Source organism: Pseudophryne corroboree, chromosome 1 (assembly GCF_028390025.1).
Source record: "Pseudophryne corroboree isolate aPseCor3 chromosome 1, aPseCor3.hap2, whole genome shotgun sequence".
Classification (NCBI taxonomy): domain Eukaryota; kingdom Metazoa; phylum Chordata; class Amphibia; order Anura; family Myobatrachidae; genus Pseudophryne; species Pseudophryne corroboree.
In genome coordinates this window covers 39,053,194-39,069,369 of record NC_086444.1, presented here as the reverse complement: position 1 = coordinate 39,069,369, position 16,176 = coordinate 39,053,194, and positions in this window count along the sequence as shown.

Below are 16,176 nucleotides of genomic sequence, written 5' to 3'. Positions count from 1 at the left end.
TGAAAAATAATGTTCATTAGTTGCCACCATTACTAAGTGCTGTGAGTCAATATGGATCAGTTGAAAGAACAGGAGCAGCAACCCATTACTAGTGCTGCGGCTGCTGCCAATCATGATAGTGCTTCAACATCTACTAAACAAAATTCACGAAAGGGTACCTAAAATCTAAACAGTATTTCACAATGTTAAAGAAAACATCACAGGGGAAAGGGAAAATTTACAACTGAAAAACATAAATTGTCAAAATACCATACACTGGACACAGTGGCAAGGAAAGGCTCAGGCCATGGTCTGTTTTTGCAAGTGGTGGTCTTGCTAGTGGTACTGCAGTTTCATGCCTTAGAATGCCTATTGTGGGAAGCCAGAACTAAACACAGCCAAGAATCTTCTTCTGTAACTTCATATCATAATGCAACACCTTCTCACTCTGAATCTAGTAGAAGTGTCACCTTTAAAACAGACAAATCAGAGCTAAAAAAAAGAACACTATGGCTGAAGAACAAACTGTGTTCACAAATCCCTGAGGAGAGTCTAGAGGTGTCCACATTATCTAGGTGTGAGTCTGACATTTCTGATACTGTACTCGTACAGAAACCTCCTTCCATTATTTCTGCACCCTCTGTAAATGTGGGTTTGAGCAGTACAAGTAAAAATGGTAACACAAAAATTTAAATTGAGGATGAAACTGTGGAAGTGCAACGGGATGATCAGGATATTTGTGTATCTGATGCTAATTAGAATGTTGATGATGAGGATGTTATCTATGTAAGTCAGCCACCAGTGGCAGAAGTTCTTTCCCATGATAAAAAGAATGCTATTGTCATGCCTGGGTATAAGACCAAAAATCCCACCTCTTTCTTGTTAAATAATTGTTACCCAAAACCTGAAAACATTTGATTAGCCATCTGTACCATTTGTGAAGCCAAAGTAAGTAGAGGTAGGGATGCTAATGTCATGACTGTGGTTTTTGTGAACCCGGTGTTAGTGAAGTCTGTGCGGGCGACTGGAGGACTATGTGAATATTAGGCTGGTCTGTAGGAATCAGTGAGAAGAAGGAGCAATCCCTGACCGGGGATCGAACCCGGGCCTCGACAGAGGAAGCCGTATCCTGACCACTGGATCACCAGGGACTTTGATAGCAGGATGATGAATGTATAGGTGAGACTGAACTGGATATAGTGTCACAGGAGTAGGTGCTTATGTACTCGAGATTACTGGTGAGATAGTAAAACAGACTGGTTACTGGTGATACTGAGAACTGGGCTGGTTACTACTGAGACTGAGAACCGGGCTGGTAACCGATGAGACTGGGACGCAACTGTAATCTGGGCTGGTACCGGATATAACTGGAAACGCAACTGAAAGTAGAATGATGACTGTGGCTGTGACTTTAAGATGAGACAGTAGAATACTGCAGCTGTGGCTTTAAGATGAGACTGTGGAAACTGTGACTTTAAGATGAAACTGTAGAATACTGCAGCTGTGGCTTTAAGTTGAGGCTGGAATACTGCGACTGTGACTTTAAGATGAAAACTGTAGAATACGGCAGCTTAAGTTGAGATTGTGGAATACTGCAACTGTGACTTTAAGATGAAAACTGTAGAAATACTGGATATCAATGGTAACTCAACTGTAATACAGACTGGGTAGCAAAGGAGCAGAGTTATAAAACCAAAGTACAAGTGTTACCTTTAGGGAGCTCAGCTTCAAAGCTCACACAGAGCTGTGTGTGACACAAGGAACTGGCAGAGTTTCCAACTCAAGTCTCCTGACTTATACTTCCTGGTCCTTGGTGATTGGTGAGCAGTGTCAGGTGATTCAGAGAGTCTCAGGCTGGCACAGGATTGGACAGCTCTGGGTCAGGTGAACAGTCACTGTCATGTGAGTACTCTAGACTAAGCAGCCCAGCATCAGCTAGATCCCAGATCCCAGCTAGATCCCAGTACTTTATATCTCCACTGTCAACATCTTCATTATCAATCTCATTATTAATAATCAGAGGTAGTTGTCCTGCATTCAATTTGCAAAGGCTAACTGACTCCTCCCCTATACAGGGATCCACGGAAGATTCCTTTTGTGCTAGAGCTGCTGCTGCTGGGAGTGAATCTTCATTTCAGAAGGGGACCAGGAAGACTAGTAGTTTTAAACAACAATTGACTGTGAAACAATCCTTTGCAAGAGGATGCAATTATGAAAGCTGCCATCCACTTGAACATTGGTTCACTGAAGCCATGATGACTATGCTAGTATTAGATCTGTGGCCATTATCTGCCATCAATGCATATGGTTTTAGACAGATAATTGAGTTCCTGTGCCCCCCTCTGCCAATTCCATCTTGGTTCCATTTGACCAGAACAGAAATTCCTTGTCTGTACCTGGAGGTTAAAAAAACCCTAATTCTTGGCCTACAAAATTCCATTGTACCCACTGTCCACTTAACCACAGATATGGTGGGTGTATTGCCTATGCAGCACAAAACGCCAGCTCACTCCCAGACAGGCTACTCTCTGTATCACCGGCTTCACTAAATGTCATACCGGTTTCAACCTCAGGGATGTTATAGCAAGATGGCTTACCCCACTAGCACTCTCCTCAGGATATGTCATTTCCAATAATGCAATTAATATTGTGAGATAATTACAACTGGGGTAATTAAAATATGTCCTATGCTTTGCATGCACAATAAATTGGATGGTACTGAATTTTTTTAAAGTGACAGGGGCATGCAGGAGATGCTGTCTGGGTCCTGAAAAAATTACTGGATATTTTTGGCATTCAAAACCACATTTAGAAAATTGCAGCAGCTGCAAAATCAAAAAAAGAGGAAAGATAACCCAGCGCAAGCTGATGATATTCAAATATCTGCAGCCTCTAAAGTGGGTATGCTCCTCCCACAAAATGACAAAAAGACTAGAAAATTTCCTTCCACAAGTGAAAAGAAAGTAGAGGCGCTGATATGAGAATATTATTAATACACACGTCTATGACAATATATATATAATTAATAATTTTTTATTTTAAGCAATAAAAACAATTATTTATACTAATATTAGTACCGGCCGGTAAATACATTAAATGCTTTACATAATTTGTATAATTCTTAAAACTAAGTGATATAAAACAAATTCGTTCCTATATAAAAAAATAAATATTTGTCAGAATGTCCTTTATAGCAGACAATTATCAAGGCATTTGGGATCTATTGCACTGATGTATATACCCAGCTCAATGATAATAATCCCTCTTCCCGTCCGCTGGTAGCAGTTCCTTTTAGTGCGGACCTATCTGGAAGTGGGGTATATTCAAATACTGGGCTGTCTTGTGTGCAATATTTAAACTGGATGTTGGTATACCCAGTACAGTTCGCTTATAAGGCAGTCTCTTTGTTTATTAAAGTGCAGGGGAGGCACAATTTTGCTTTTTTGTGCAAGTGGTGGTTTTACTTGATAGTGGGAGAGCTGTATGGCAATATTTCCATTTCTATGAGGTGTATAATGAAGTGCTCACCTCGTCCTCTCCTCCGGAACACACACCACTTCCAAGCTTGGGTGCCGACGCTGCCTCCAGCGCTAATCTCTCCCACAGCCGCTTCTCAGTCTGCTCCCTCTGAACTGCGGTGTCAGACTCTAGGCTGCACACTGCTTGGAGCCACAGCTGTCTCCTGATTGTTTCTCTCTGTGGCTGCAGTATCGATCTCCACACTGCCCATATGCCGCGCGGTGGTTTGCTGTACCCAGCGCCGCTTCTCCTCATATATCCACAAGCTTTTTAGCCGTAGGAGGCAAATGGATGGAATAGATGAAATACCGGCTTTTGATAGAGAATGTAGAAAGGTTAACCTTTCTACATTCTCTATCAAAAGCCGGTATTTCATCTATTCCATCCATTTTAATTACAATAGCAATATATATTGCAATCGCAATATCAAGTAAATACATGACATTCTAGACCAGAACACAAGTCTTTTACTGTTAGCATAAAAGTTACAGAAATATCAGTAATTTGTATACTAGGTAAACATATATAATCAGAAGAAAGATTATGCACAGTCTCCCAATAGGAGAAAACTAGGAAGAAATAAATAAAGAAATTAAACAGAAGAGAAAGAAGAAAAGAAGAAGGATCAACTGTAGCCCGGTAATTCCCTGGGGTATATTTACTAAGGTCCCGATTTTGACCGATTTGTTTTTTTTTTCATCAAAGTGTCATCTCGGGAATTTACTAACCTCAAATCTCGGCAGTGATGAGGGCATTCGTATTTTTTTGGAAGTCAAAGTTTAAAAATACGATTGAATACACCATCGGTCAAACGCGGCTGTTTAGGTATAGAACTCGGTAATTTACTATGCATTCGTATTTGAAATCTCTACCGTGAAAGTGCATTAGCGGCCGTGAAAAAAAGCAATTCGTAAAAAAAGGCAGGAAAAAATAGACCTGCTTTTGAGAAGCGTGTTTACAGTACATGTGTTTCAAATTCTACATTAATCACACCTGCAATTTTGGCCCTTTGAAAGGGACCCAAGCACATTTTACAAATCTCTCACTCTGAAATGGCTGCTGCCGTGTGTAGTACTGATTTCTTGTTTGCTGTGGGATACCTGAGACTGCTCCATCAGGCTACAATAAACCAGGGCCAGGAAACTGAACATGGTCAGCAGGTTGTCCAGGTGCCGCGGAGGCTGCGCAGGCCACGTTTTTTTAGGGGGCGTTTAAACTTAAACGCATTGGCCGATGACCAGGTCATACAGATGTTCCGGCTAAATAGAAACAACATTTTCCATCTGTATGACCTTGTCAAACTGGACCTAGACCCTGAGACAGCACGCTCTCGCGCTGTCTCAGGCCTGCACAAACTCCTGGCTGTGTTGCACTTTATGGCTACTGGCAGCTTTCAGGCTGTGACTGGCGATGTAATAGGAATCTCACAGCCCACCTTTTCTAAATTTTTAAATCAGGTGAGTTAAACCATACGTACTCCTCTATGTCTAAGTTGTGCTTCTGTTATGTAATATAACACAGTATTGTATTTATTACAGGTCATGACACTCACCTTATATTTAGAAATGTCCACTCAGGTTTTGGATGCTTTGGATGCCTCTATCTGCTTCCCTACACAGGAGTCGCAGTGGCATACAGTCAGGGTAGCTTTCTATGAGCTTGCTGGCATGCCCAATGTGCTGGGTGCCATAGATTGCACACATGTTGAGCTGAGACCACCTAGGGGCAGGCAATACATTTATACCAATAGACATCTGGCCCACTCCACTAATGTCCAGGTGGTTTGTGATGCAAATCTAAAAATTCTGAGTGTTGTTGGGGGTTACCCTGGCGGGTGCCATGGCTCCTTCATCTTCAGTCAGTCATCCCTCTTTGATAAATTTGAGGCCGGACAAATGCCTGATGGATGGCTGCAGGATATGTTCCAAGTTTGTTGTGTGTATGTGTGTTAACCTTAACATGGTCATTATGTTTGCTATTTTTTGGCTAAACCACATGTCCTAATGTTGGCTATATCTGTCTTTCAGGTGATGGGAGATATGGCTGCTTCTCTTGGCTTCTTACTCCATTGTCCCAACCTGATTCCCCTGCTGAACACAATTACAATAATGCACATAAGTCCACGCGGAATGTGATAGGAAGATGTTTTGGGGTGCTGAAATCTAGGTTTTGGTGTCTGGATAAGTCTGCAGGGCTTTTGTTGTATAGTCCCTCAAAGGTGACTAGGATTGTGTTCTGCTGCTGTTTTCTTCATAACATGTGTTTGTACCAACATCTGCCACATGTTGAGGAGGAGGAGGATGATGTTGGTGATGAAGAAAACAGTCAGCAAGTAGAGGAGTTAGAAACATCTGGCGACAGTGTGAGTACAGATGTAGGGAGGCAGATAAGGCAAGACCTGATCCTGCGTCATTTTACCGGTAAGTCTTAATTTTGCTAACTCAACATTGGCTAACACCAATCCTAAACAATATGTAGTTATGAATTATGTTTGTGATGCGGTATTGTTTTATGTTAGGCATGTTGTTTACAGTTAGTCACTAACATTTTCGTCTTACACTGTCAGTCAATAACAAATTAAACATTGCACATATAGCATTTTAGTCATTTATTACCTTAAACACTTGTTTTTGGTTGGGCACAATTCTATATTGTTGAAATATGTTTGGCAATACTGTATATACTGCTGCAGGGTTGCTCATTTCTTAGGTTTTTTTTTTTGCTGGCTGCAGAGGATTGTGATGGCACATTGGACCGTGTTCTGCTGGATCGTCGAACTGGGGAGGTAAGTGTGGTCTGGCTAGGTGTGGTTGTCCCTGAGCTTGAGCCTTGTTGCTGTGATGCCAACACATTTATGTTTTGGCTCAGGTTGTTGAGGCTTGCTGTGAGTTGTGTGGTTGCGGCTGTGTTGTTGGATATGATTCTGGACAGGCTTTCGGTGATTAACTGATTGTTTTGAATTATTTGAATGAGGGCTTGTTGATGGCGGTGTTGTTCATCCATTATGCACTGAAAACTAGCTATAAGTTGGCTGTTATCTGCTCTCATCTGCTCCATCATATTGGCCACTCTGCCAAGTTGCACAATCAGTCTGCTTGAGTTTCTACTGAGTCTAGGTAGATGATGGGGCAGACTGGCAAGATATTGGCTGTGTGTGCGCAGACAGGCATGGTTTTGTGCCTGTTGTGTGGCCCAACTGTCCCAAAACTCTGGTCCCATTTGTGGCTGGGGTGGGGGATGTTTTGGGTGGTGGTGTTATGTCAGCCTGCGTTGTTGGCTGGTTATTATCAATTGCTTGCAGGTACCCTACTCATTCCAACAATTATTAATTTAAATGTTGGACTATGAGCCTTACTTAATGGCCAAACACGTAGAACTATAATAAAAAATGCCACCAATGACATATTATGGTTAAAGCTTCATTTTATACTAACAAACACAATACATTAAATGAGCAGAAAAATACATTCATACATTGTTAAAGGCTGTTAGTCTTGGCCACTAAACTTTTTTTTTTTGCGAAAAAACATATTTAATAAATTCTGCTTGGCTGAAGTGGGCACACCTATTTTGCGCATATTATTAAGTGGAGATCTGAACCACGAAATAATGCTTACCATGGGGTAAATTTACTAAGATGGAAGTTCTATTTAAGATGGGATGTTGCCCATAGCAACCAATCACATTCCAGTTATTATATTCGAGAAGGTGCTGTATAAATGTAAAGTAGAATATGATTGGTTGCTATGGGCAACATCCCATCTTAAATAGAACTCCCATCTTAGTAAATTTACCCCCATGTGTTTGCTGGTGTGGATTAGTACAAGGATGAGTGTGTGCTTTTGGTCATGTGTATTTTGTGTCCAAAAACACTGTGTAAAATGCACTTTAATTATTTGTTTATGTTTACTCACCAGACAGCTGAGGGGATTGTGGTTCCTCGGTTTGTGGACTGGCCAAAATGGCTTCTGGTGGCTGAGCCAACACAGTGGAGATGCGCCGTTGTGGTGAAGAGGATGCGGGTGTAGTTCCCACCTCAAGACGCCGTCTCTTGCTTCCCCTCTCCTGGAGACTGGCAGACCCCTGTGAAGGTGGTCTTAGTGGAGTGTGGTGCGATGATGAAGTTCCTATGGGTTAAAATAGACATTATTATTCTGTCTTTCTATGTGTTTTCAGAATATGTGTATCAACAAAATTATTACCTGCATCGCCAGCATCCGCATCTCTTGGCAGTGTGGTTTGTGTCCTGGCTGTGCTGGCTCTCTTTCGTACTGTAGAAACATGAAGTTTGTCCTTATGATCATTATATTGTGAGTAGATATTTGAAAACAAATACATTTTGTGATGTGGACATATGAAGAACATTATGATAATTCAATTAAACTTTGGTTATGCTTTTCTGGCTGACTTCATTGGGTGTGTATAGTATAATTATGAACCAATTACACCAACAAATCCATACCCTAAGGTGCAGAATTAACAATATTAGACAACTGCAAAACCAACCGTGGCTGTTTAACACTACAAGATTATTAGTCTCTAACAAAATACATTCGTTCAGAAAAAAATAACTCATAATACTCAAATATATTTTTGAAAAATAAAAACAATAATGATTCTGCGGCAATAATCACATCTTGCACACAAAGGCCTATCCACAACAACATGCATTAACCATAAATACGTTCACCAAAATGGACTAAACATTAATGAAAACATGTGAGTCACACCTCATTTAAAGACCCCCCCCCAAAAAAAAAAAAACGACAAAAACAAAACAAAAACAAATATACACACCCAGAACAGAATAAATTGATGCTGCAAAAGGGACAGGAAAACTGCTTACTTCACAATACAAAGGGAAAATACATAACTATTTATGTACAAAACTACATCACCAACATGTTCGAACAATGAACCAACTTACAAACACAATTATCTACAATACATTTCAGACAACTAAGGACAAAGCACATACGTGAAAACAATATAAATATTCTAAAACAAACTCACCATCCTGCCTTGGACGATCCGATTCCCGGACATTAGTCGCACCAACCACTTCTGGCGGAATAAGGGACCGCACAGGCTCCTCCCACTGCCGATACGACGCTCTAAAGGGATGGCCACCCCCTGTTTGTCTGGTTGACTTTGCCTCCTTGGCCATCTTAGCCTTGACATGGCGCTTGATGTCGTAGAATCTCTTACGACACGTGTCCTCGGTCCTCCTCACCACACCCTCACTGTTAACTGCCGCTACTACCTTCCCCCACAGAACACTCTTCCTACGTGAAGGAACCTTGGCGGCATCAGGCCCAAACAGCTGACGATGATGGCGCATCAGCTCCCGCACCAATGCAACATTCTCTGCATAGCTGAACTTCACATTGCGCCCCGTCTTTGTAGTGGGGCGTGGCTGCGGAGCCACAGCACCATCCCTGTCACTCTAACTCGAGGCCGCAGCACCAACCTCCCCCTCCTCCTCCCCCTCACTAACCTCCTCCACCTCACTCACCTCCTCCCTCTCACTCACCTCCTCCACCTCACTCACCTCCTCTCTCTCACTCACCTCCTCCACCTCACTCACCTCCTCCCTCTCACTCACCTCCGCCACCTCACTCACCTCTGACTGGGACATATTCCGGACAAACAACAAATAACACTGAGAAACCCCCCCCCCACAAAACACACTCCTCCACTACCACTACACACCACACACCAAACACACACACACTCACAAAAAATGACAAAAGACTGTAAAAAAAAAAACAAAGACAAAAAAATAAACAAACTTTAAAATAACTACACAACAAGTATGACAAGACTACTTACACACACAGTACAGCACTCACCAATCGCAAAAAAACACCTCAAATCCTCCAAATACTCCAAACAACTCTCCTACACCAAACACCACTTCCTCTCACCTCTCCACTAGCTAAACCCACGAGGTTCGGTCGGTTTGGCGCGGTTTTATAGTAATGAGCACAGACACTCCTCCATCACAAAACCAACCAATCACAGATGAGTGACAAAAACGAAAGTCAGAAAAAAAACGCGTCCGGAAACGGAAAAACACTGCCGTAACATTCAAATTACGAATTCATAAAAACAACACAAAACACGGCCCCAAAATACAAATCGGCCGCATTCTACCTTTGAAAAAACACGATTGACATCGACATCGAAAAATGAAAATAATCAAAATACGACACCATAGTAAATGAGGCGTAACAAATTCAAAAAGTTGCAAATTCACACATTCGATGCCAATCGTGATTCATCTCTCACCAAATCGACATAAATACGAATTTTAGTAAATATACCCCCCTGTATATAATACAGAGTATCAACTAAATTGTATAGGAGGACCGGATAAAAATATTTTGGTCTCATACCACAAGGTCGTTTTAAAACAATTACGAATTTGTTCTTTTGTTAAAATGTCTAAGGTGTCAATAAAAGATTCCCAGACCTCAAAGAATTTCTCAATGCATTGTTCTTTATGTGATGAGGTCTCCATCCAATCCATCTTAAATACACAAAAGAGTTTTTCTACAAATATTTGTAATGGAGGGGTGTATCCACTGCTGAAGGATACATTTTTTCGCCACAGCCGAGAGAATCAGGCACAATTTACGACATCCTGGTGATGTTCTAGAGGTTGCTGTTGATATACCAAAAATGGCCCATTCTGGAAATAGTGGTAAAAAATTTACTAATTCTGAAATTGCAAATTGTTTTACTTGAAGCTAGAATTTTTTTATATGAATACAATCCCATATACAGAGGTAAAGAGTAGCGTCAGGTTGGGCACATTTCAAACAAGTTGATGTGCATGACATTCCTATAAGATGCCAGTGGGAAGGTGACAAATAAAACCCCTATAAAAGATTTTGAAAAACATTTCTTGATATATAATGGATGATAAGACACGATTAGAAAAAAATATTTTATAAAACAGAGATGGCTCCCCTAGTGTTAGTTGAGGATTGAAATGCCAAATCCAATCGGTTCACCGAGTCCACGGGAAATAGATAAGATTCCACCTTTGATACGTAATGTTGAGCCTGGAGGAAGGCTAGATTACGAATTTGGAAAAAGGAAAATTGAGTGTGCGCCTGAGAAAAAGTAAGGGTACTATGTGCTTTTTGATTCGTAAATTGGCAGATTGTAATGAGACCCTTTGCTGCCCACATATTAAAAGGGGTAGAGGCAGGGCCGGATTAACAATGGGGCGGGTGGAACTGCAGCTCCAGGCCCCCCATGAAAATAGGCCCAGATGGTGCTGGTAGAGATTGGTGACAAGAATTTTTTTTTTCTGTCACCACCGTCAGTGGCGGTCCGAATCCCCACCCGCTACCTCCCTCACCCCACCACCCCACCTAGTGTCCGACTCCACATGCACTTCATAGTGCGGCGCAGCTGAATGGCCTCCCTACACCTCTGTGCAGATGCACTGCAGGGCAGTACTAAGAGGCTGGCCCCTGCTCTTCTTGAATGCTGGCGCGTGATATTGCCGCGTCTGAAAGACGCGAGAGCCAAACGACGGGGACCCGCTGCTGCCTGTTCCACTGATGGGAACCCGCTGCTGCCAGCGCCTCTGATGCAGACCCGCCGCTGCCTGCTCCACTGATGGGGACCCGCTGCTGCCGGCGCCTCTGATGCGGACCCGCTGCTGCCTGCTCCACTGATGGGGACCCGCTGCTGCCGGCGCCTCTGATGCGGACCCGCTGCTGCCTGCTCCACTGATGGGGATCCGCTGCTGCCAGCGCCTCTGATGCAGACCCGCTGTTGCCGTCGCCACGGATGGGGACCCGCTGCCGCCAACGATGGGGACCCGTTACTATCGAAGGCGCAAAGTGCTGCCTGTACAGAGAGGGGATGCCTGGACACATGTTAACAAAGTGCCACCTGTTAGGGGGTTAGGGATGCCTGTCTCAACCCTTTCACTGTGCCCGACCCCTTTTCTCTCTCTCTCCCTCTCTCTCTCCCTTCTCTCTTTCTGTGTCTCCCCCTTCCCTCTCTCTCTCTCTCTCTCTCTCATAATCTCCCTCTGCTCCCCCTTCTCTCTCTCCCTTTCTCTGTGTCCCTCCCTCTCTCTGTCTCCCCCCTTCCCTCTCTGTGTCTCCCCCTTCTTTCACTCCGTCTCCCCCCTCTCCCCTTCTCTCTCTCTCTATCCCCCCTTCTCTTTCTCTCTCTCTCTGTGTATCCCCCCTTCTCTCTCTTCCCACTCTCTCCGCCTTCTCCCTCACAAATTTCTTCCCCTCTCACTTTGTCTCCCTCTCCCCTCTCTCTCTGTGTGTGGGTCTCCCCCTTCTCTGTGTGTAGGTCTCCCCCTTCTCTCTCTCTCTCTCTCTCTCTCTATCTGTGGGTCCCCCCTTCACTCTCTCTCTCTGTGGGTCCCCCCTTCTTGCACTCTCTGTTTGGGTCCCCGCTCTCTCTCTTTCTCTCTCTCTGTGGGTCTCTCCCTTCTCTCTCTCTCTCTGTGGGTCTCTCCCTTCTCTCTTTCTCTCTGTGGGTCTCTCCCTCCTCTCTCTCTCTCTCTCTCTCTCTCTCTCTGTGGGTCTCTCCCTTCTCTCTCTCTCTTGGTCTCTCCTCTCTCTCTCTCTCTGTGGGTCTCTCCCTTCTCTCTATCTCGCTGTGGGTCTCTTCCTTCTCTCTCTCTCTCTCTCTCTCTCTCTCTCTCTCTCTCTCTATGTGGGTCTCTCCCTTCTCTCTCTTTCTGTGGGTCTCCCCCTTCTTTCTCTCTCTCTGTCTCCCCTTCTCTCTCTCTGTGTCTCCCCCTTCTCTCTCTCTCTCTCTTTTTGGGTCTCCCCTTCTCTCTCTCTCATTGTATCTCCCCCTTCTCTTTATCTCTTGCTGTGTGTCTCCCCCTTCTCTCTCTTTCTGTGTGTCTCCCCCTGCTCTCTCTCTCTCTGTGCGTCTCCCCCTGCTCTCTCTGTGCCTCTCCCCCTGCTCTCTCTCTCTGTCTCCCCCTTCTCTCTCTGTGTCTCCCCCTTCTCTCTCTCTATATCTGTGTCTTCTCTCTCTCTCTATCTTTCTCTATCTGTGTCTCCCCCTTTGTGCTCCCTCTTCTCTCTCTCTTTCTCTCTCTCTCTTGTGTCTCCCTCTTCTCTCTCAATCTCTGTCTCCTCTTCTCTCTCTGTCTCCCCCTTCTCTTTCTCTATCTCTCTCTGTCTCTCACTCTCTGTGTTTCCCCCTTCACTCATCACCCCTCTTCCTCTTTTTTATCTCTACCACTTCACCCCCCTCTCTCTATCTCCCACTTTTCCCTCGCATGTCTCCCCCTTCTCTCTCTCCCTCTCACCCTCTTCTCCCTCACCCCTTCTCTGTATCTTCCCCCTTCTCTCTCTCCTTGTGTCCCTCTAATCTCTGTCTCTCCCTTCTCCCTCTGTGGCTCCTTCTATTCTCTCTGCCCTCTCTCTCTCTCTCTCTCTCTCTGCCTCACCCTCTTTCTCTCTGTCTCCCCTTTCTCTCCCCCTCCCTTTCTCCTTCTCTCCCTCTTACCCCCTCTCTGTTTCCCCTTCTCTCCCTGTGTCTCCCCACTTCTCTCTCTATATATGTATACCCCCTTCTCGCTCTCTTTGTGTTTCCCCCTTCTCTCTCTCTTCCCTCTGTCTCCCATCAACCCTCTCTCTCCCTTTCTATCTCTACCACTTCTCCCCCTCTCTCTCGGTCTCCCTCTTTTCCCTCTCCTCTGTTTCTCACCCTTCTCTCTCTCTGTATCCCCCCTTTTTTCTTTTTCTGTTTCCTCCCTTCTCTCTCCTCTCCCCCTCACCCCTCTCTCACCTCTCTCTCTCTGTATCTCCCCCCCTCTCTCTCTCTCTCTCTCTCTCTCCATATCTCCTCTTTCTTTTTCTTTTTCTCTTTCTCTTTCTTTCTTTCTTTCTCTCTTTCTTTCTTTCTTTCTTTCTTTCTTTCTTTCTTTCTTTCTTTCTTTCTTTCTTTCTTTCTTTCTTTCTTTCTTTCTTTCTTTCTTTCTTTCTTCCCACTTGTCTCCTCGCCTCCTCTCTCCCTCTCTCTCTCTGTCTGTCTGTCTGTCCCTTCTCTCTGTGTGTCTTTCCATTCTCCCTCTGTGTCACCTCCCCTTCTCTCTGTCAACCCCCTTTCTCTCTGTCTCCCCTTTCTCTCTCCTCTCTCTCTCTCACCCCCTATGTCTCCCTGTTCTCCCTCTGTCTATCTCCCTCTGTATCTCTCCCTTCTTTCTCTCTCCCTCTCTTTCCCTTCTTTCTCTCTCTGCCTACACCTTCTCTCTTTGTGTCTCCACCTTCACTCTTTCTGTGTGTCTCTCTGTACCTACCCCCTTTCTCTTTCCCACTTCTCCCCCTCTCTCTCACTACATCACTAGTCACTCCACCACAGCATTGGTCACACCCCTGTGGGGTCACACAATAGGCCCTTCAGCAATTTCAGCTCCAGGCCCATGTGGACCTTAATTTGGCCCTGGGTAGAGGACAGTCCTTGTTGGAAGTTTATATTACACAATAAAGGAAGAAATAAAGAATAGAAAGTATTTAGATTCCATTTGTTGCGGACCATGGGGGTAATTCCAAGTTGATTGCAGCAGGAATTTTGTTAGCAGTTGGGCAAAACCATGTGCACTGCAGGGGAGGCAGATATAACATGTGCAGAGAGAGTTAGATTTGGGTGGGATATTTTGTTTCTATGCAGGGTAAATACTGGCTGCTTTATTTTTACACTGCAAATTAGATTGCAGATTGAACACACCACACCCAAATCTAACTCTCTCTGCACATGTTAAATCTGCCTCCCCTGCAGTGCACATTGTTTTGCCCAACTGCTAACAAAATTCCTGCTGTAATCAACTTGGAATTACCCCCCATATACCAATGCTGACATTAATAAGGGATTAGCTAATATATCGGATGGCATTTCAAATTTGTGAAGATGTACAAAACAAACCAGGTCCATATTAATAAGAAAGGACTTCTCAACTGCATAGTTAGAGTATAGTTCAGAGTGGGAAATCCAATCTTTAATATGTCGACAAACAGCCACATACTGTAGTTGTAAATTTCCATATTTGGAAAAATAATAACACCTTCAGGCTTATTTCTCTGTAGTAGTTGAAGACTTAAGCAAGGTTTCTGTATTTTCCAGATAAACTGCCTGAAGGTTGCGTCACTTCGTTTAACATCCGTTTTAGTAAATACTACTGGTAAGACCTGAATAGGATACAGCAATTTTGGAAAAGTAATCATTTTTATAAGGTTTGTTCTTCCTAAATAAGATAATTGCAAATGTTGGCAAGTATCTAATTCCTTAAGAGCTGTATCTATTGTTTGTTTAATATTTATATTATATAAATCATAGATATTTTTAGGAAGACAAATTCCTAAATAGGAGATATCAGTAGACACCCATTTTAAATTACCCACGTCCAACATAGGTCTACTAAGAGAAGGACTCAAGGCCATTATCATAGATTTGGAATGATTTATAGAAAAAAACAGAAATTTTAAGAAAATCTTCCAATTTGGAAAGAAGAGGTGATAAACAAGTGCATGGATTGGAGATAAAAAGAAGAAGATCATCAGCAAAGGCTGCTATCCTGACTTCTGTATTACCTGAAGATATACCTTGGAAAAGGGACCAAGATTGTAGAACTTTTAATAAGGGGTCCAAAGCAAGATTAAAAAGTAAGGGGGACAATGGGCATCCCTGTCGAGTCCTTCGGAACATTTGAATAGGATCACCCAAAAGCCAATTGATTAATAATTTAGTATGAGGCAAATTATAAAAATATTTGATCATATTAATGAAGGAAGAACCAAACCCTCTCCTTTGTAATACAGTGTATAACTATGGCCACAAAATGTTATCAAATGCCTTCTCGCCGTCTAAACTTAACAGTATATTAGAAGAGTGTCTATGGGTTGCTGAGGAATATAAAGCTGTTACCGCTAATCGAACATTACGAACTATGGTGGTCATTCCGAGTTGATCGCTAGCTGCATTTGTTCGCAGTGCAGCGATCAGGCTAAAAATCGGCAGTTCTGCGCATGTGTATGTGGCGCAATGCGCACGCACGACGTACGGGCACAACGAACGATGCAGTTTTGCACAGGGTCTAGCGATGCATTTCAGTCGCTCTGGTTTCCGCAGAGTGATTGACATGAAGTGGGCGTTTCTGGGTGGCAACTGACCGTTTTCAGGGAGTGTTCGGAGAAACGCAGGCGTGCCAGGGAAAACGCAGGCGTGGCTGGGCGAACACTGGGCGGTGTGTGACGTCAAATCCGGAACTGAATAGTCTGAAGTGATCGCAAGCACTGAGTAGGTTTTGAGCTACTCTGAAACGACACAATTTTTTTTTGCAGGCGCTCTGCGATAAAAACGTTCGAACTTCTGCTAAGCTAAAATACACTCCCAGTGGGTGGCGGCATAGCGTTTGCATGGCTGCTAAAAACTGCTAGCGAGCGATCAACTCAGAATGACCCCCTATATGTCTCCCATGGGTAAAACCAGACTGATGTGATGTTAAAAGAGAAGGAAGAATTGTTTGCAGACGAGTGGCTACAATTTTGGACAAAATTATATAATCTTGGTTTAGGAGTGTAATGGGTCTGTAAGAGGTAACCAAATCCGGGTTTTTGTCAGGTATTAGTAGCAAAATAGTATATGCATCATTAAATGTAGGATATCTAAGGGCATCCT